The 21476-nt window shown below is 37.3% G+C and overlaps 1 protein-coding gene and 1 pseudogene across 1 annotated transcript in view; both read right to left on the bottom strand.

The window, feature by feature from the left end:
• Positions 1 to 21476, bottom strand: part of C2CD6 (C2 calcium dependent domain containing 6) — a 149131-nt gene that overhangs the window by 9896 nt on the left and 117759 nt on the right.
• On the bottom strand, positions 7650 to 8291 carry LOC132495302 (WASH complex subunit 3-like; annotated as a pseudogene).

The following is a 21476-nucleotide window of genomic DNA, read 5'->3' as shown; positions in this document are numbered from 1 at the left end:
CCGCCTGCCAATGCAGGGGACACGGGTTCGAGTCCTGCTCCGGGAAGATCCCACAATCTGCAGAGCAACTAAGCCCGGGTTCCACAACTACTGAGCCTGTGCTCTAGAGCCCGCATGAGCCTGCGTGCCACAACTACTGAAGCCTGTGCGTCTAGAGTCCATGCTCTGCAACAAGAGAAACCACCGCAATGAGAAGCCCAGCACCGCAACGAAGCGTAGCTCCCGCTCACCACAACTAGAGAAAGCCAGCACGCAGCAACAAAGACCCAACGCAGCCAAAAATAAATAAATTAATAAAAAGAAAAAAGAAAGAAAACCAGAGCTTTAAATAACAGAAATCAGGTAGGCCTGAGAAGCAATAAATTCAAGGTCAACATATACAAAGAGAATCAGATGATGGTGCAATTGTCATAGTATTAATTAAAAAGCTGCATTTGGAACAGCTGGATCACTTGGACCCTTCTTTATCAATGTTCTCTTTCTCAGTGCAAACAGAGCATACATTGCTGGCAGCATTGTCTTTCCCCAATCACTCACCAAACACCAAAACAAACAACAACAAAACAAGCAAGACCAAAACTGCTCTCTGAGAAAATGTGCAATCTGCCTAGGTGGGGACCCTGTATGAGTTTGAGCCTTAGCAGAGCAGCAGAGCAGAGCTTACAGCCACTCACATTTTCACATCAGATAACTGAAGGGGGACAAAAAGGAAGGAAAGAACGTTCTATTCACGAGAGAAATACACCGGTTCTTTGGAAATGCTGTAGGGTCTCCAGCCATCCTGCCTGCCCTCTTCCATCCCCATATACCCTCCAGGGAAGCTGGCCTGTCACACAGAGAATACCTATACAACCAACATATTCCTTCATTCACAAATATAAAGTGAGCCAACAAAGCTCATCAGATATGAGGAAAATCAGTACATGTAAGTGAAGGATCAATAAGAATAAACAGAACTAACCCCAGAGTAAACAGAGCTATTTCTGAGGAATGTAGGGGGAGGATAACCCTTGGAAAAGATTCTAAATAGTATCCTCAGAAATATCTAAAAGGGTATTATTGATTTCCACTTAGCTATATAATAGGCTTGTCAAATTTAATGTATACATAATAGGATTCCAGATTACCACCCTGCTCCCCTCCCCCCTCAGAAAACCCACAAAACCTTGGCTTTTCTCTGTTTTTTCTCATCTCAGGTAATGATGCTACCATCTACTGAATTATTAGACCAGAAACTTGTGTCACCCTATCTCTCCACCTTCTTCTTTTCATATATAACCCAGCATTAAGTTCTGTGGCTACTGGCTTCAAAATATATCAAGTATCCAATCATATCCGACCACCACCTACTACCACTGTAGCACAAGCAACCATCATCTCTTCCCAATAGTCTCTTAACTAGTCTCTTGCTCCCTGTGACAAAGAATGAGAGTTACTTTCCCAAAATACATATTATCTCAAGAACCTCAATTTTTTTAGGGGCAAAAATGCTTACTCAAAAAGCTGCATCTTCCAGCCTCCTTTAAAAGACAGGAGTGGCCATGTGACAACGTTCTGGCCAACTACATATAATTGGAACTTGTCGGGAGAAGCTTCTGAGAGAATATCTTAAAACAGAGGCAGACTGAGCTGACAGGTACTTAATTGACCTTTATTCCTTTCTTTCTTCCTGCCTGGAATAGATTGTGACTCCTGGAAGTACAGAGGCCACTTTGTGTTATGGTACACTCACTGACATGAATATGCTGAGGATAGATTCCAGAAAGAAAAGACACATGAGTCCATGATGACATCATGAAAGCACTGCACCATTATTTAAGGCAGTGTTTCTAAATTTTTGTTACTCACAGATAAATATAATTCTTAACTGATCAACAACTTCCACACATACTGTCTATTCTTCCACAGTGGAATGAAGCTAGAAATCAATAATAGAAGGAAACTGGAAAAATCACAAATATGAAGAAATTTAACACAGTAGCAACAAGTACATCCAGTGCACAGAGCTTGATTTATAAATATCATTCTCCAGTAAAATAACCAGGACTCCATGTAGAAATTATTGATTCTAGGCCTGGGGTAAGAAGAATACAGTGTAAGCCTGGAACACCTTATAGAAATAAAAAGTATGAAAGTGCTCAAAAAACAAAACATAAGAGTGCGTGTATCTTTCTGAATTATAGTTTTGTATGGGTATATGCCCAGGAGTGGGATTGCTGGATCATATGGTAATTCTATTTTTAGTTTTCTGAGGAAACTCCATACTGTTTTCCATAGTGTCTGCACCAACTTACATTCCCACCAACAGTGTAGGAGGGTTCCCTTTACTCCACACCCTCTCCAGCATTTGTTATTTGTAGACTTTTTAATGATGGCCATTCTGACCGGTGTAGGGTGGTACCTTACTGCAGTTTTGATTTGCATTTCTCTAATAATTAGTGATGCTGAGCATCTTTTCATGTGCCTACTGGCGATCTGTATGTCTTCTTTAAAAGAGGTGAGATACTAATGCCAAAACTGTGCTTAATTTGTCCTTTAAGTGGAAATTCCATACAATGTTGATTTCATACACTAAATTCAATTATTAAAAAAGTATTGACTTTTCACACTTATTTTCTTTCATACTCATTCTATTTAATTTTATTTTTAACATATTCCTTATGAAATCAACATTATATAGAGACTTGTCTTAATATTTTAATCTTTTTAAATTAAATTAAATTTTTATTATTTTTTTGGCTTCGCCCTGCAGCATGCGGGATCTTAGTTCCCCGACCAGGGATCGAACCCGTGCCCCCTGCAGTGGAAGCGTGGAGTCTGAACCACTGGACAACCAGGAAAGTCCCTCTTAATATTTTTATGTCAAACTACATGGTCATCCTTGTTGCCACAGAGGCAGAGGGTCAAGTTTGCCAACTACACCAAGGATTGAGGATATTATCCTCAAGAAGGGAGACTGACAGACAAAAACATGTTAACTATGTGAACAATTAATAAATAGCGTTGAGGTAATCATCTATCCACTTCAGCAAAAGTATCAATAGATCTTTACCTCAAACCAAAAAAATTAAGTATAGATGGATTAAATATTTAAATATAAAAAAGTATACATAGAAAAACAGCTAGGAGAATGCTGACATAATCTTGGAGAGGGGAAGGATAATCTAAACAAGATATAAACTAACAGCCACAAAGGAAAAGTGGCCAGATTTGACCACATAAACAGTTCAAATTTCTATAAGGACTCTGAAGAAGTAAAAAAAATGCAGATCACTAACAGCATAGATAACAAAGTATTTTTATTCAAAATACATAAAGCATTTTCACACATAAACACACAACCCAATTTGTAAATATGAGCAGGGATTATAAACAGTCAAATAACAGAAATACAAATGGATAATAAATACATGAAAACTGTTCACTCATTAATTCTCAGGAAAATGCAAATCAACAGAATATCATTTTTGTGCATCAAATTAACAAAAACAAAAATGACCAGGCTGTGAGATAATGGATATTTTCCTACATTTTGGGTGCAAATGCAAATAAGTAAATCTGGTTTAAAAGATAATCTGGTAGTATCTATCAAAAGTAAATATGCTCATATACTTTGATCTAACAATTCTGCTTCTCATTATTTATCCTATAATATACTTGTATAGGTGAATAAAGATAATACTTACCATTTAGCAAATGACTATTATGTTCCAAACCCTTTTAAATTCTTTGAAATAGATGATAGTGTACTCATTTTGCAATGAGAAAACTGAAAGTCAGATGTAAATTGCCCAAAGTTATGTGACCATGGTAGTGGAAGAATCTGGATTTGAACCTAGATATTTCTTACGGTAAAATCCAAGCTCTTTTTCCTATATCCTAGTTTCCTATTCCTAATTCTCTTACCATCAACAAAACACTGCTTTTCATTGGTAGATAAAATTAAATTCCCCACCCCCCCACCTTTCTTCCACTCTGACCTTTGGGGAAATGATTTAGCATCCTGTCATTGTCAGGGTTTAAATAGAAACTTATTAAGCTATATCTTGAAAATCTTAATTTATGAAGGGGCTCTAAAAATGTGAAGGAACTATTTAAAGACTGTCACCTGAATCAGCTATGAGTTGAAAGAGACGTTAATCCTTTCCAATTCAGATTAGCACTCCAGAAGTTTGTCTCAAAATACTGCATTTCTTTAACACACTGTCTACCTTGGTTCATAAAAAATTCCTCTTTTAACTTCAAAATTCAAAGTTTATTTTACCATAGATTCTGAAGATTTTGTGACTTGTTTATGAAGCAATTAGCTTAGACTTTTAGGAATTTGTTCTAGAACTCTGATATGTCTTCAGTTTATAAGCCTGTTGCCCTAGGTGATAGATTCTTTCAACTTTCTAAGTCTGTTGATTTTATGTAACCTATGTTTTAATGGGTTACCCACTGAATTTATCTTGTTCAACTTAATTTAGTTTTATCTGTCATATACAGGTCTGACTACCACCCTTAGGAAAAATATTTAAGGTAAGTTTTCTTTTTCTTTATTTTTAAAAAATTAAACTCTTGACCATGTACCTTTTATCCAGTTTCCCTCAACAGTAACATCTTGCAAAACTATGTAATATCAATATCACAACCAGGATATTGACATTGTACAGTTAAGATGCAGACATTTCCACAAGGATCCCTAATGTCCTTTTAGAGTCACACCCATTTCTTTCCTGTCTCCACCTCCTACTTAATGCCTGGCAACCACTAACTTGTTCTACATTTATAATTTTGTAATTTCAAGAATTTCATATAAATGAAGTCATATAGCATATAACATTTGGGGATTGGCTTTTTTTCACTCAGCATAATTCTCTGGAAATTCATCCAGGTTGTTGTATGTATCAAAGTTCCTTTGTATTGTTGAGTATTATTCCATGGCATGGAGGTAGCACAGTTTATTTACCTCTTCACCAATTAAAGAACATTTGTGTTGTTTCCACTTTTTGGCTACTATGAATAAGGCTGCTATAAATATTTGTGTTCACGGTGTTTTTGTGTGTGTGATCATAAGACTTAATCTTTCTGGGATAAATGCCCAAGAGTATAATTGTTGGGTTACATGGAAGTTGCATATTTAGTTTTTTGAGAAACTACCAAACTGTTTTCAGGATTGGTTATAAAATTTAAAATTCCCATCAGCAATTTCTCTACATTTCACCAGCACTTAAGTTTATTACTGTTTTTTTATTTTAGGTAAGAGACTTAGGTCAAGGTTTGGTTTTGTTTGCCCATGGATGTGCAATAGCTCCAGCACTACTTCTTGAAAAGGCTATCATTCCTCCATTAAATTGCTTTTGCATCATTGTCAAAAATCAGTTGGGCATACTTTTGTGGGTCTATTTCAGGGATGTCTATTCTGTTCCATTGATCTTTGTGTCTCTCTCTCCTCTAATACCACGCTATCTTGACTCTTGATTACTGTAGCTAGTAGGCCTTAATTAGGTAAAGTGATTCCTCCCATTTTCTTCTTTTTAAAGATGATTTTATCTATTCTAGGACCTGTGCCTTTCTATACACATTTTAGAATGATCTTGTCTATATTTACAAAGAGCTGGTATTTAGATAGAAATTACATTAAATCTGTAGGTCAATCTGGGGAGAACTGACATCTTTACTATGTTGTTTTCCAATTCATGAATATGGTATGTCTATTTATTTAGGTCCTTGACTTCTTCCATCAACATTTTGTGATTTTTATCATCTAGATCCTGTACATGTTTTGTTAGATTTAAAAGTATTTAGTTTTCTTTGGAATTACTATAAATGTTATTGTGTTTAAAATTTTTGTTTCCACATGTTCATGTTAGTATGTAGAAATGCTGCTGACTTTTAAAAATTGAAGTATAGTTGATTTACAATGTTGTGTTAGTTTCAGGTGTATAGCAAAGTGATTCGTGTGTGTGTGTGTGTATATATATATATATATATATATATATATATATATATATATATATATTCTTTTTTAGATTCTTTTCCCTTATAGGTTTTTACAAAGTATTGAGTATAGTTCCCTGTGCTATATGGTAGAACCCTGTTGCTTATGTATTTTATGTATAGTACTGTGTATATGTTAATCCAAAACGCCTAATTTATCCCTCCCTCCACCTTCCCCTTTGGTAACTGTAAATTTGTTTTCTATGTCTGTGGATCTATTTCTGTTTTGTAAATAAGTTCATTTGTATCATTTTTTTAGGTTCCACATATAAGCAATATCATATGATATTTGTCCTTCTCAGCCTGCATTACTTCACTTAGTATGATAATCCCTAGGTCCATTCATGTTGCTGCAAATGGCATTATTTCATTCTTTTTTATGGCTGAGTGTTAAAATGCTCTTGATTTTTGCACTTGGAATTTTTATCCTCCAAACTGCTCAATTCACTTACTAGTTCTACTAGTTTTTTTTGTAGACTCCTTGCTATTTTACATAGATAACTTTTTCATCTGAAAATAGAGACAGTTTGATTTCTTCTTTTCTGATCTGTGTGACTTTTATTTCCCTTTCCTGCTCTATTACAATGGCTAAAACTTGCAGTATTATATTGAAAAAGAATAATAAGAGCAGACATTCTTGCCTTGTTCCTGATCCTGGAAGGAAAGCATTCAGTCTTTCACCATTAAGTATAATGTAATATGGAGGTCTTGTAGATGCTCTTTATCAAGTTGAGGAATTTACCCTCTAATACTACCTTGTCGAGAGTTTTATATCATGATTGGATGTTGAATTTTGTGAAAAACTTTTTTTGTATCAATTGATATGATCATATGATTTTTCTCCTTTATTCTGTTGATATCATATGTTACATGGACTGATTTTCAAATGCTGAACCAGCCTTGCATACCTGAAATACTTACCATTTGTCATGGTATATAGTTCTTTTTATACATTACAGTATTGGTGTGCTAATATTTGGTTGAAGATTTATGCATCTAAGTTCATGAGAGATATTAGTCTGTAGTTTTCTTTTTTTTGGTAATGTCTTTATCTAGTTTTGGTATCAGAGTAATACTAGCTTCATAAAATGAGTTGGAAAGTGTTCCTTCCTCTTCTCTCTCAGAATAGATTGTGTAAAATTAGTGGGTTTTTTTTTTTTTTTAATTTTAGTAAAATTCTCCTGTGAAACCATCTGGGCCTGGACACTTCTTTTCCAGGAACTTTAAAATTACCAATTCAATTTCTTTAATGGCTACAGGACTATTCAGTTTAATTCATCTTGATTTAGTATGTGGTTTTCTGGACTTGGTCCATTTCTTCTAATTTATGAGCATAAAACTTTTTGTAGTATTTCCTTGTTACCTTTTAATGGTTGCATATATGTATATAGTGGTATATCAGGTTTCACTCCTGATTTTGGTGATTTGCATCTTCTCTTTTTACCTTTGTCAGTCTTATTAGAGGTTTATCAATTTTATGGATTATTTTGAAGAACCAGCTTTCTTTCTTTCATTGATTTTTATCTATTATTTTTTTAAATTTTCAGTTTCACTGATTTCTGGTTTTTTTATTATAAATGATTTATTTATTTTTTAACATAGAGGAAGCTTGGTGGTGGATATGTAGCCATGCAATGTTTTTATGACTGAGTTAAAGTTCAGGCTCTCTTTCTTATAGAATGTAAATGTGTACCAACACATGTATATGTAATTGTTATAAAAATTAAGCTTAGTCACTAAAAGAAGATTTGCTGTCTGAACTTTCTTCTATATTTTTTTCACCTTCACCATCAGGCACTGGAGCATCTGGCCTCTCTAGAAGATCTGGGTCTAGTCCTTCTGATATCATTTTGTTTCTTACTGCCATCACTGGAACACCCACCCATTTTGAGATGTCTGGCATATCTTAGATCCTTGGCTACAGTTAAGATATTTTCTGGTGTTACTTCACTTTCCTGTGGTCCAGAGTCTTGTAAACTGTTCTGCTGTGATTGCTCTGAAGTGGTTTCAGAATGTGTTTCATTTGTGATCCTAGTGACACTTATAGGAGATACTTCAAACGTGACATCATCTAGCCCTGGGATAGATGATAAGTTTGCATCTAAAATATTGAGAGTTGTTTCAATTTGCTGGATACAAAGAGAAAGGTCTGCCAGTTTCTCCTCACAAACTGTAGAAAATCGGTTGAGAAACTGTACACTGTGCACCACAAATTGGTTTAGAAATGCCACCGTTCTGTTCTGTTGAACAGCTGGCACCTTAGTCAGGTCTATGCCTGACCCCATGAGAGGAAGCCCATCCTCATCCATCTCCTCTCTGTTCTTTATTATTCTCTTCATTCATCTTTTTGGATTTATTTTGCTCCTTCTTTTTCTAAGCTCTTGAGGTGTAGGAGCTTCATTTATTAACTTGAAAGTTTTCCTCTTCCAATGTATGCATTTAGTGCTATACATTTCTCTCAGTGCTGCTGTTTTAACTGTGCCTTATCAATTTTGATATGTTGTATGTTCATTTTTATTCTATTTTTTATTCCATTTGAGATTTCCTCTTTGACCCAGGGATTATTTAGAAGTGTGTTTTAAAATTTCCAAGTGTTTGGAGATTTTCCTGTTGTCTTTCTGTTATTGATTTCTCATTTGATTCTGTGTTCTGTACACAAGACAAAGATGGCCTCTGTATATTGCCACCCCACCCACCCCAGGTTGCTTACTTATTCACAGCAGGCTGAGACCCATTAGCTCAAAAGTCTGCCAGCACCAGACTAATATTTGTACACATCCAATTATTTTAAACACAACCAAATAAGCAGATTTTTAACTATTTAGAGCCTGTCTGCTTTATATACTCAAGAAACTGTGCCCAGCATATACTAGCCATAGGTAAAATAAACCCTGGGGTTATAAAGACCCCAAGACTCTGCTGCCTTTTGGGATTCCTGACCCAGAGACTCCCTTCCAGGCTGCTGAGTGAAATCACCTAGAGATGTAACCCCCTCTCTGATATCCCTCTCCTCTAGGAATTTCCTTGTCCTTCTCTCCCTGAGTATTGGCCTCTGTGCGGTAGTTTCTAGATGGTCTCATGCTGTGAGAGACTTCCCCCACATGCAAACCTGTCAAAGTGTCACTCAAATAAAGCTGTGTGTGCTACTGCCACCTCCTGGTCAAATGGTTTTCCTTGATCAGCCCCCAAATCCCTTGAACTCCCTATATTCCATTATGGTCAGACAGCACCACTTCATATAGTTTTAATTATTTTAAATGTGTTGAACTTGGTTTTATGGTCCAGGATGTGGCCTATCTTGGTGAATGTTCCATGGGCACTTGAAAACACTGTGTACTCTGCTATTGTTGGATTGAGTGTCAGTTAGATCCTGTTGGTTTATTGTGTTGTTAAGGTGTTCTATATTCTTGCTGATTTTCTGTCTAGTAGTTCTATATTTACTGAGAGTGAGGTGTTGACATCCCCAACTATAAGGATGGATTTTATTACCTCTTTCATCTCTATCATGTAATGTCATGCTTTGTTACTTTAGTATTGTTATGTCTTCCTGGTGAAGTGACACTTGTATTATTATATAACATTCCTCTTTATCTCTAGTAATTTTCTTTGCACATAAGTCTATCTACTTTATTTGATATTAATATAGCCCTTGTTGCATTTAATGATTAAATTTTGAAGTCACATCTTTTCCCATTCTTTTGCTTTTAGTTTACATATGTCATTGCACTGATATTTGAAGCTAATTTCTTGTGTACAACATGTTGTTGGATTATGTTTTTGATTCACACTGCCAACTGTCTTTTTTTTTTTGGCTGTGTTGGGCCTTAGCTGCAGCATGCAGGATCTTTCGTTGTGGTGTGCGGGCTTCTCTCTAGGTGTGGTGTACGGGCATCTCTCTAGTTATGGCACATGGGCTCCAGAGCGCGTGGGCTCTGTAATTGCGGCATGCGAGCTCTCTAGTTGTGGTGTATAGGCTTAGCTGTCCCATAGCATGTGGGATCTTAGTTCCCCGAAAGGGGTCAAACCCGTGTCTTCTGCATTGGAAGGAGGATTCTCAACCACTGGACCACTAGGGAAGGCCCTGTCTTTTTTTTTTTAATTGAAGTATAGTTAATTTACAATGTTGTGTTAGTTTTAAGTGTACAAAAGTGATTGTTATACATACATATATATATAATTTTTCAGATTCTTTTCCATTGTAGGTTATTACAAGATATTGTAATAATTGAGTATAGTTCCCTGTGCTATACAGTAGATCTTGCTGTTTACCTATTTTATATATAGTAGTGTGTATATGTTAATCCCAAATTCCAAATTTATCTCACCCGCACCAAACACTATCCCCTTTGGTAACCATAAGTTTGTTTTCTATGTCTGTGAGTTTATTTCTGTTTTGTAAATAAGATCCTTTGTACCATTTTTTAGATTCCACATATAAGTGATATCATATGATATTTGTCTTTCTCTCTCTGACTTACTTCAGTTAGTATGATAATCTCTAGGTCCATCCATGTGGCTGCAAATAGCATTATTTCATCCTTTTCAATGGCTGAGTAATATTCCATTTTATATCTCTATCTACCTACCACATCTTCTTTATCTGTTCATCTGTTGACAGACATATAAGTTGCTTCCATGTCTTGGCTGTTGTAAATAGTGCTGCTATGAACATTGTGGTGCATGTATCTTTTCAAATTAGAGTTTTCTCCAGATATATGCCCAGGAGTGGAATTGCTGGATCGTATGGTAGCTCTATTTTTAGTTTTTTAGGGAACCTCCATACTATTCTCCATAGTGGCTGTATCGATTTACATTCCTACCAACAATGTAGCAGGGTTCATTTTTCTCCACACCCTCTCCAGCATTTATTATTTGTAGACTTTTTAATGATGGCCGTTCTGACTGGTGAAAAGTGATACCTCATTGTAGTTTTGATTGGATTTCTCTAATAATTAGTGATGTTGAGCATCTTTTCATGTGCCTCTTGGCCATCTGTACGTCTTCTTTGGATAAATATCTATTCAGGTCTTCTGCTCATTTTTTGATTGGGTTGTTTGTTTTTTTGTTATTGAGCTGCATGAGCTGTTTGTAGATTAATCCCTTTTTGGTCGTGGCATTTGCAAATATTTTCTCCCTGTCCATAGATTGTCTTTTTGTTTTGTTTATGGTTTCCTTTGCTGTGCAAACGCTTTTAAGTTTAATTAGGTCCCATTTGTTTATTTTTTTTCTTTATTTCCATTACTCTGAGAGAAGGATCCAAAAACATATTGCTGCAATTTATGTCAGAGTGTTCTGCCTACATTTTCCCCTAGGTGTATTATAGTATCTGGTCTTACATTTAAGTCTTTAATCCATTTTGAATTTATTTTTGTGTTTGGTGTTAGAGAATGTTCTAATTTCATTCTTTACATGTAGCTGTCCAGTTTTCCCAGCACCACTTAATGAGGAGACTGTATTTTCTTCATTGTATATCCTTGCTTCCTTTGTCATAATTGACCATAAGTGTGTGGGTTTATTTCTGGGCTTTCTATCCTGTTCCATTCATCTATGTCTGTTTTTGTGCCATTACCATACTGTTTTGATTGCTGTAGCTTTGTTGTAGAGTCTGAAGTCAGGGAGCATGATTCCTCCAGTTCCAGTCTTCTTTCTCAAGATTGTTTTAGCTATTTGAGATCTTTTATGTTTCCATACAAATTTAAAAACTTTTTGTTCTACCTGAGTGAAAAGTGCCATTGGTAGTTTGATAGGGATTGCATTGAATCTGAAGATTGCCTTAAGTAGTATGGTCATTTTAATAATATTGATTCTTGCATTCCAAGAACATGGTATATCTTTCTGTCTTCAATTCCTTTCATCAGTGTCTTATAGTTTTCAGAGACAGATCTTTTACCTCCTTAGGGAGGTTTATTCCTAGGCATGTTATTCATTTTGATGTGATGGTAAATGGGATTGTTTCCTTAATATATTTTTCTGATCTTTCATTGTTAGTATATAGAAATGCAAGAGATTTCTGTATATTAATTTTGTATCCAGCAACTTTACCATATTCATTGATGAGCTCTAGTAGTTTTCTGATAGCATCCTTAGGATTTTCTATGTATAGTATCATGTCATCTGGAAACATGACAGTTTTACTTCTTCTTTTCCAATTTGGATTCTTTTTATTTCTTTTTCTTCTCTGATTCCTGTGACTAGGACTTTCAAAGCTGTGTTGAATAAAATTGGCAAGAGTAGGCATCCTTCCTTGTCTTGTTCCTAATCTTAGAGGAAATGCTTTCAGCTTTTCACCGTTGGGAACGATGTTGGCTGTGGATCTGTCATATATGGCCTTTATTATGTTGAGGTATGTTCCCTCTATGCCCACTTTCTGGAGAGTTTTTATCATAAATGGGTGTTGAAATTTGTCAAAAGCTTTTTCTGCATCTATTGAGATGATCATATGGTTTTTATTCTTCAATCTGTTAATGTGGTGTATCACACTGATTGATTTGTAGATATTGAAAAATCCTTGCATCCCTGGGATAAATCCCACTTGATCATGGCATATGATTCTTTTAATGTATTGTTGGATTCGGTTTGCTTGTATTTTGTTGAGGATTTTTGCATCTATGTTCATCAGTAATATTGGCCTATAATTTTTTTTTAATATCTTTGTCTGGTTTTGGTATCAGGATGATGGTGGCCTCATAAAATGAGTTCAGAAGTGTTCCCTTCTCTGCAATTTTTTGGGAATAGTTTCAGAAGGATAGGTATTAACTCTTCTCTAAATGTTTGATAGAATTCACCGGTGAAGCCATCTGCTTCCGGACTTTTTTGGGGGGGCAGTTTTTAAATCACAGTTTCAATTTCAGTACTTGTGATCAATCTGTCCAAATTTTCTATTTCTTCCTGGTTCAGTCTTGGGAGACTGTATGTTTCTAAGAATTTGTCCATTTCTTCCAGGTTGTCCATTTTATTGGCATTTAGATGCTTATAGTAGTCTCTTATGATCCTTTGTATTTCTGTGGTGTTCATTGTAACTTCTCCTTTTCATTTCTAATTTTATTGATTTGAGCCCTCTCCCTTTGTTTCTTGATGAATCTGGCTAAAGGTTTATCAATTTTGTTTATCTTTTCAAAGAACCAGCTTTTAGTTTCATTGATCTTTTCTATTGTTTTCTTAATCTCTATTTCAGTTATTTATGCTCTGATCTTTATGATTTCTTTCCTTCTACTAACTTTGGGACTGAACCTGGGGCCCTGGCAGTGACAGCAGTGAGTCCTAACCACTGGACCGCCAGGGGATTCCCTATTTTTTATTTTTTATTTTTTAATGGGGGTGTAGTTGATTTAGGATGTTGTGTTAATTTCAGGTGTATAGCAAAGTGATTTAGTTATACATATACATATATCCATTCTTTTTCAGATTCTTTTCCCATATAGGTTATTAAAGAATATTGAGGGCTTCCCTGGTGGCGCAGTGGTTGAGAGTCCGCCTGCCGATGCAGGGGACATGGGTTCATGCCCTAGTCCGGGAAGATCCCACATGCTACGGAGCGGCTGGGCCTGTGAGCCATGGCCGCTGAGTCTACGCGTCCGGAGCCTGTGCTCTGCAACGGGAGAGGCCACAACAGTGAGTGGCCCGCGTACCACACACACACAAAAAAGAATATTGAGTAGAGTTCCCTGTGCTGTACAGTAGTCCTTTTTGATTATCTACTTTATATATAGTAGTGTGTATATGTTAATCCCAATCTCCTAATTTATCCCTCCCCCTGCTTTCCACTATGGTAACCATAAATTTGTTTTCTATATCTGTAAGTCTGTTTCTGTTTTGTAAATAAGTTCATTTGTATCATCTTTTTAGATTCCACATATATGTGATATCATATGATAATTGTTTCTCTGTCTGACTTACATAGTATGATAGTCTCTAGGTCCATCCATGTTGCTGCAAATGGCATTATTTCATTCTTTTTTTATGGCTGAGTAATATTCCATTGTATATATCTACCACATAAGTGGGTCTCTTGTAGACAGCATATATATGGGTCTTATTTTTGTATCCATTCAGCCAGTCTATATATTTTGGTTGGAGCATTTAATCCATTTACATTTAAGGTAATTATTGATATGTATATTCTTATTGCCATTTTGTTAATTGTTTAGGATTTGTTTTTGTAGGTCTTTTTTCTTCCCTTCCTCTTCTATTCTCTTCTCTTGTCATTTGATGACTATCTTTAGAGTTGTGTTTGGGTTGCTTTGTGTGTGTGTGTATCTATTGTAGATTTTTGGTTTGCAATTACCATAAGGTTTTGATATAACAGTCTATATATATACAAGATTGTTTTAAGTTGCTGGCCTCTTAATTTCAAATGCATTTCCAATATCCTACATTTGTACTCTCCTCATGATTGCTGGTTTTGATAGCATATTTGTGTATGGATGATTTCCTACCTTTATTGCATGTTTGCCTTTACCAGTGAGCTTTCCCATTTGTAATTTTCTTGTTTCTAGTTGTGTCCTTTTATTTTCTGCCTAGAGAATTTCCTTTGGCATTTGTTGTAAAGCTGGTTTGGTGGTGCCAAATTCTCTTAGCTTTTGCTTGTGGGTAAAGCTTTAAACTCTGTCAAATCTGAACGAGAGCCTTTCTGGTTAGAGTATTCTTGGTTGTAGGTTCTTCCCTTTCATCACTTTAAATACATTGTGCCACTCCCTTCTGGCCTGCAGTTTCTGCTGAAAAATCAGCTGATAACCATAAGGGGATTCCCTTGTATATTATTTGTTGCTTTTCCCTTGTTGCTTTTTAATATTTTACCTTTGTCTTTATTTTTTGTCAGTTTGATTAATATGTGTCTTGGTGTGTTCCTTCTTGGGTTTATCCTGTATGGAACTCTTATCCACTTCCTGGATTTGGGTGACTGTTTCCTTCCCCAGGTTAGGGAAGTTTTCAGGTAATACCTCTTCAAATATTTTCTCAGGCCCTTTCTCTCTCTCTTCTCCTTCTGGGAACCCTCTAATGCAAATATTAGTGTACCTGATGTTGTCCCAGAACTGTTGTCTTAAACTGTCCTCATTTCTTTTTATTCTTTTTTCTTTCTTCTGTTTGGCAGCAGTGATTTCCACTACTCTGCCTTCCAGCTCACTGATCTGTTCTTCTGCCTCATTTAGTGTAGTATTGATTAATTTTAGTGTATTTTCCTTTCAGTTATTGTATTCTTCAACTCTGTTTGGTTGTTCTTTATATTTTCTAATTCTTTGTTAAAAACTTCTAATTTCTCGCTCTGTGCATCCATTCTCCTCCCAAGTTCTTCAATCATCTTTACAATCATTACTCTGAACTCTATTTTGGTTAGACTGCCTATCTCCATGTCACTTAGTTCTTATTCTGGGGTTTTATCTTGTTCCTTCATCTGAAATATATTCCTTTGTGTTAATTGCTATTTGCATTTTTATGTATGTGGTAGGTTGGTTATGTTTCTCAACCTTGGAGAAGTGGCCCTCTGTAGGGGATGTCCTGTGTGTCCCACCAGTGCACTCCTCTCTCGTCACCCAAAGGCCAGGGGCCAGATGGTCCGCGGGTAGTGTCCAGCCTGAGTTTGTGGACTCTGTCTGCAGGCTGCAGGACTGTAGTTTTCTTGCTTCTAGTGTATGCCTCCTGGTGGGTGAGGCTTGTCTAGAGACTTGTGCAGGTTTCCTGCTGGGAGGGGTTGGTGACTGCTCCCTTGTGGGTGGGGCTGGGTCTTGGTCCTCTAGTGGGCAGGGGCATATGTAGAGGCAGTTTTGGGTTTAGGAAGTCTTTAGGCAGCCTGTATGCTGATGGGTGGGGCTGTGTTCCCACCCGGTTTGTTGTTTGGCCTGAGGCATCACAGCACTGGAGCCTGCAGGCTGTTGGCTGAGGCCAGGTCTTGATGGCAAAATGTCTGCCTCCAGGATAACTCATGCAATTGAATGCTCCCTGATATATCCACCACCAGTGTCTATATCCCCATTGTGGTCCACAGCTGCTCCCTGCCTCCCCAGAAGACCTCTAAGACCAGCAGGTAGGTCTGGCCCAGGCTCCTCTCGTATTACTGCTTTTGCTCTTGTTCTCAGTGCATGTGAGATTTTGTGTGCACCCTTTAAGAGTGCAGTCTCTATTCCCCCTAATCCTGTGGAACTCCTGCAATCAAGCCCCACTGGTCTTCAAAGCCAAATGCTCTGGGAGCTCCTCTCCCTGGTGCCAACCCCCTGGGCTGAGGGTCCTAACATGGGGCTCAGAACTCTCCTGTGGGAGAACCTCTGTAATATAATTATCTCCAGTTTGTGGGTCACCCACCTGGAGAGTATGGAGTTTGATTATATCTAGAGTCCGCCTCTGCTACCAGTCTCGTTGTGGTTCCATCTTTATGTCTTTAGCTGTAGAGGGTCTTTTCTGGTAGGTTTTAATTTTTTCTTTTAATTAATTAATTAATTAGCTGTGCCAGGTCTTAGTTGCGGCATACAGGTTCTGTGCTGAGGCATGCGGGATCTTTAGTTATGGCATTCAGGATCTTTTAGTTGCAGCATGCAGGCTCTTAGTTGCAGCATGCGGGATCTAGTTCCCTGACTAGGAATCAAACCTGGGTCCCCTGCATTGGGAGTGTGGAGTCTTAACCACTGGACCACAAGATAAGTCCCCGGTCTTTTTCTTTTTTTTTTTTTTTTCGCTGTACGCGGGCCTCTCACTGCTGTGGCCTCTCCCGTTGCGGAGCACAGGCTCCGGACACACAGGCTCCGCGGCCATGGCTCGCGGGCCCAGCCGCTCCGCGGCATGTGGGATCTTCCGGGATCGGGGCACGAACCCGTGTCCCCTGCATCGGCAGGCGGACTCTCAACCACTGCGCCACCAGGGAAGCCCCCCAGTCTTTTTCAACGATGTTTATTCTGCAGATTGTTGTGACTTTGGTGTGCTCATGAGAGGAGGTGAGCTTCGGGCCCTTCTATTCTGCCATCTTAATTGCTCTCTCTCAACTGTGTCTTTTAAATGGTGTATTTAGACCATTTATCATTTACTAAATTTCCATATCAGTTATCAATGACATGTTGGGACTTAAGTCTGCCATTTTGTTATTTATTTTCTGTTTGTTTCCTCTGTTTCTCATTCCTTATTTTCTCTTTCCTTACCTTCCTGTGGGTTGTTTGAATATTTTTTAGGATTCTACACTGGTTTATAGTTTTTCAATTCATTGTTCTGGGTTTTTTTGGTTTGTTTGTTTATTTAATTATGGCTGCGTTGGGTCTTCGTTGCTGTGCTCAGCCTTTCTCTAGTTGCAGTGAGCAGGGGCTACTCTTCATTGCGGTGCGCGGGCTTCTCGTTGAGGTGGCTTCTCTTGTTGCAGAGCATGGGTTCTAAGTGCACAGGCTTCAGTAGTTGTGGTGCACGGGTTTAGTTGCTTCATGGCATGTGGGATCTTCCCAGACCAGGGATCAAACCTGTGTCCCCTGCACTGGCAGCCGGATTCTTCTTCTTTTTTTTTTTTTTTTTAACATCTTTATTGGAGGATAATTGCTTTACAATGGTGTGTTAGTTTCTGCTTTATAACAAAGTGAATCAGTTATACATATACATATGTTCCCAAATCTCTTCCCTCTTGTGTCTCCCTCCCTCCCATCCTCCCTATCCCACTCCTCTAGGTGGTCACAAAGCACCAAACTGATCTCCCTGTGCTATGCAGCTGCTTCCCACTAGCTATCTATTTTACGTTTGGTAGTGTATATATGTCCATGCCACTCTCTCACTTTGTCACAGCTTACCCTTCCCCCTCCCCATATCTTCAAGTCCATTCCCTAGTAGGCCTGTGTCTTTATTCCCGTCTTACCCCTAGGTTCTTCATGACCCTTTTTTTTTGTCTTAGATTCCATATATATGTGTTAGCATACGTTATTTGTTTTTCTCTTTCTGACTTACTTCACTCTGTATGACAGATTCTAGGTCCATCCACATCACTACAAATAACTCAATTTCGTTTCTTTTTATGACTGAGTAATATTCCATTGTATATATGTGCCACATCTTCTTTATCCATTCATCTGTTGATGGACACTTAGGTTGTTTCCATGTCCTGGCTATTGTAAATAGAGCTTCAAAGAGCATTTTGGTACATGACTCTTTTTGAATTATGGTTTTCCCTGGGTATATGCCCAGTAGTGGGATTGCTGGATCATATGGTAATTCTATTTTTAGTTTTTTAAGGAACCTCCATAGTGGCTGTATCAATTTACATTCCCACCAACAGTGCAAGAGGGTTCCCTTTTCTCCACACCCTCTCCAGCATTTATTGTTTGTAGATTTTTTGATGATGGCCATTCTGACTGGTGTGAGATGATATCTCATTGTAGTTTTGATTTGCATTTCTCTAATGATTAATGATGTTGAGCATTCTTTCATGTGTTTGTTGGCAACCTGTATATCTTCTTTGAGAAATGTCTATTTAGGTCTTCTGCCCATTTTTGGATTGGGTTGTTTGTTTTTTTGATATTGAGCTGCATGAGCTGCTTGTACATTTTGGAGATTAATCCTTTGTCAGTTGCTTCATTTGCAAATATTTTCTCCCATTCTGAGGGTTGTCTTTTTGTCTTGTTTATGGTTTCCTTTGCTGTGCAAAAGCTTTTAAGTTTCATTAGGTCCCATTTGTTTATTTTCTATTTTTATTTCCATTTCTCTAGGAGGTGGGTCAAAAAGGATCTTGCTGTGATTTATGTCATTGAGTGTTCTGACTATGTTTTCCTCTAAGAGTTTGATAGTGTCTGACCTTACATTTAGGTGCTTAAACCAGTTTGAGTTTATTTTTGAGTATGGTGTTAGGGAGTGTTCTAATTTCATACTTTTACATGTATCTCTCCAGTTTTCCCAGCACCACCTATTGAAGAGCCTTTCTTTTCTCCACTGTATATTCTTGCCTCCTTTATCAAAGATAAGGTGACCTATGTGTGTGGGTTTATCTCTGGGCTTTCTATCATGTTGCATTGATCTAGATTTCTGTTTTTGTGCTAGTACCATACTGTCTTGATTACTGTAGCTTTGTAGTATAGTCTGAAGTCAGGGAGCCTGATTCCTCCAGCTCTGTTTTTCTTTCTAAAGATTGCTTTGGCTATTCAGGGTCTTTTGTGCTTCCATACAAATGGTGAAATTTTTTGTTCTAGTTCTGTGAAAAATGCCAGTGGTAGTTTCATAGGGATTGCATTGAATCTGTAGATTGCTTTTAGTAGAGTCATTTTCACAATGTTGATTCTTCCAATCCAAGGACATGGTATATCTCTCCATCTATTTGTATCATCTTTAATATCTTTCATCAGTGTCTTATAATTTTCTGCATACAGGTCTTTTGTCTCCTTAGGCAGGTTTATACCTAGATATTTTATTCTTTTTTGTTGCAATGGTAAATGGGAGTGTTTTCTTAATTTCTCTTTCAGATTTTTCATCATTAGTGTATAGGAATGCCAGAGATTTCTGTGCATTAATTTTGTATCCTGCTACTTTACCAAATTCATTGATTAGCTCTAGTAGTTTTCTGGTAGCATCTTTAGGATTCTCTATGTATAGTATCATGTCATCTGGCAGGCGGATTCTTAACCACTGCGCCACCAGGGAAGTCCCAGTATATTGTTTTTTACAGTTTTCTTAGTGGTTGTGCTAGGTATTATAATATATTCACTTAACTTATTACAACCTACTGGTATTGATATTTTACCTCTTTGAGTGAAGTATAGACATCTTACTTCCATTTAGGCACTTTAATCCTCCCTACTTTTAAAAAATAATTGTCTGTCTTAAGTATTTCCCCTACTTACATTTCACATTACACCAGATGGTGTTATATAACCTTTGCTTCACTCATCACATATTATTTAAAAACTCATGAGAATTAGGATAGTCTCCAATATTTGCCCATTCTGATGTTTCTTTCATTCTGTAGTTCCAATCCTTTTTCTGTTATCATTTTCTTTCTTTTTAGAGAATTTCCTTTAGGCATTCATTAAGGGTATGTTTGCTATGAACAAATTCTCTTAGTTTTCCTTTGTCTGAGAATGTCTTTATTTCCCCTTTACTTCTGAAGTTCTGCTGGGTATATAATTTACAGTTGCCAGTTCTTTTCTTTTCATACATGAAAAATATTGTGCCACATCCTCTGGCTTCCATTATTTTAAATGAGAAAATCACTGTCATTCAAATAGGTATTCCCTGGTAGGTTTATATTCCCTACAGGTTTCATTGTTTCTCTCTGGCTGCTTTCAAGAATTTTTTTCTTTAATTTTTAGAAGTGTGATGATGGTATGCCTCTCATTTCTTTGGGTTTATCCTGTTTGGGCTTTGCTCGGCTTCTTTAATCTATAGGTTTATGTTTTCCACCAATGTTGGGATGTTTTCAGCCATTATTTCTTTGAATAATTTCTTCTTCTCCTTCTTCTCTTTCTCCTCCTCCTCTCTCCCCTCTCCACTTCTGGGATTCTAATAATATGAATATTAACTATTCTGTTACTGTTCCACAGATCCCAGAAATTCTGTTTATTTTTTTTTCAGTCTATCTTTGTTCTGTTGTTCAGATTGGGTAAATTCTACTGATATTTTTTCAAGTTCACTACTTCTGTCCTCTGTCATTTCCACTCCACTACTGAGCCCAATGAATGAGATTTTCATTTTGGTTATTGTCTTTTTCAATTATATAATTTCCATTTGGTCTTTTTTATAACTTGTATTTCTCTGCTGATAATATTTTGTTTTTTCATTTGTTTCAAGAGAATTTATGACTGATGATGAAGCATTTTTATGGTGGTTGTTTAAATTTCTTTTAGATCATTTCAACATCTGACTCATCTTGGTGTTGGCATCTGTTCATTATCTTTTCTCATTGATGTTGTGGTTTTCCTAGTTCTTGGTATGACAAGTGATTTTCTTTTTTTTTTAATATATAAATTTATTTATTTATTTTGGCTGCGTTGGGTCCTCACTGCTGTGCATGGGCTTTCTCTAGTTGCAGTGAGTGGGGGCTACTCTTTGCTGTGGTGTGCGGGCTTCTCATTGAGGTGGCTTCTCTTGTTGTGGAGCAAGGGCTCTAGGTGCATGGGCTTCAGTAGTTGTGGATTGTGGGCTCTAGAGTGCAGGCTCAGTAGCTGTGGGGCACGGGATTAGTTGCTCTGCAGCATGTGGGATCTTCTCAGACAAGGGCTCAAACCCGTGCCCCCTGCATTGGCAGGTGGATTCTTACCCACTGTGCCACCAGGGAAGCCCATGACAAGTGATTTTCAATCTTATCCTGGACACTTTGTATCTTATAAGACTCTGGATATTTTGAAATATTTTTTTTAGCAGGCAGTCAGTCTGTTGAGATGCAGCATGGGGCAAGTCAGGTGGGTGTGCATGTTCGGTATCCCACTAGGCTCCCCTGACACCACCCCAGCAAAAATGGTGCAGTGACTCACACTAACTTGTTGCAAACAGGTGGGATGGACATTGAACACTTCCCCCCTGCCCAGTTGGCATCTTTCCAGTGAAAG

Source organism: Mesoplodon densirostris, chromosome 8, assembly GCF_025265405.1.
Source record: "Mesoplodon densirostris isolate mMesDen1 chromosome 8, mMesDen1 primary haplotype, whole genome shotgun sequence".
In the NCBI taxonomy this organism is placed as follows: domain Eukaryota; kingdom Metazoa; phylum Chordata; class Mammalia; order Artiodactyla; family Ziphiidae; genus Mesoplodon; species Mesoplodon densirostris.
The sequence above is the reverse complement of the archived record's forward strand: the minus strand, read 5'-3'. Positions and strand labels throughout refer to the sequence as shown.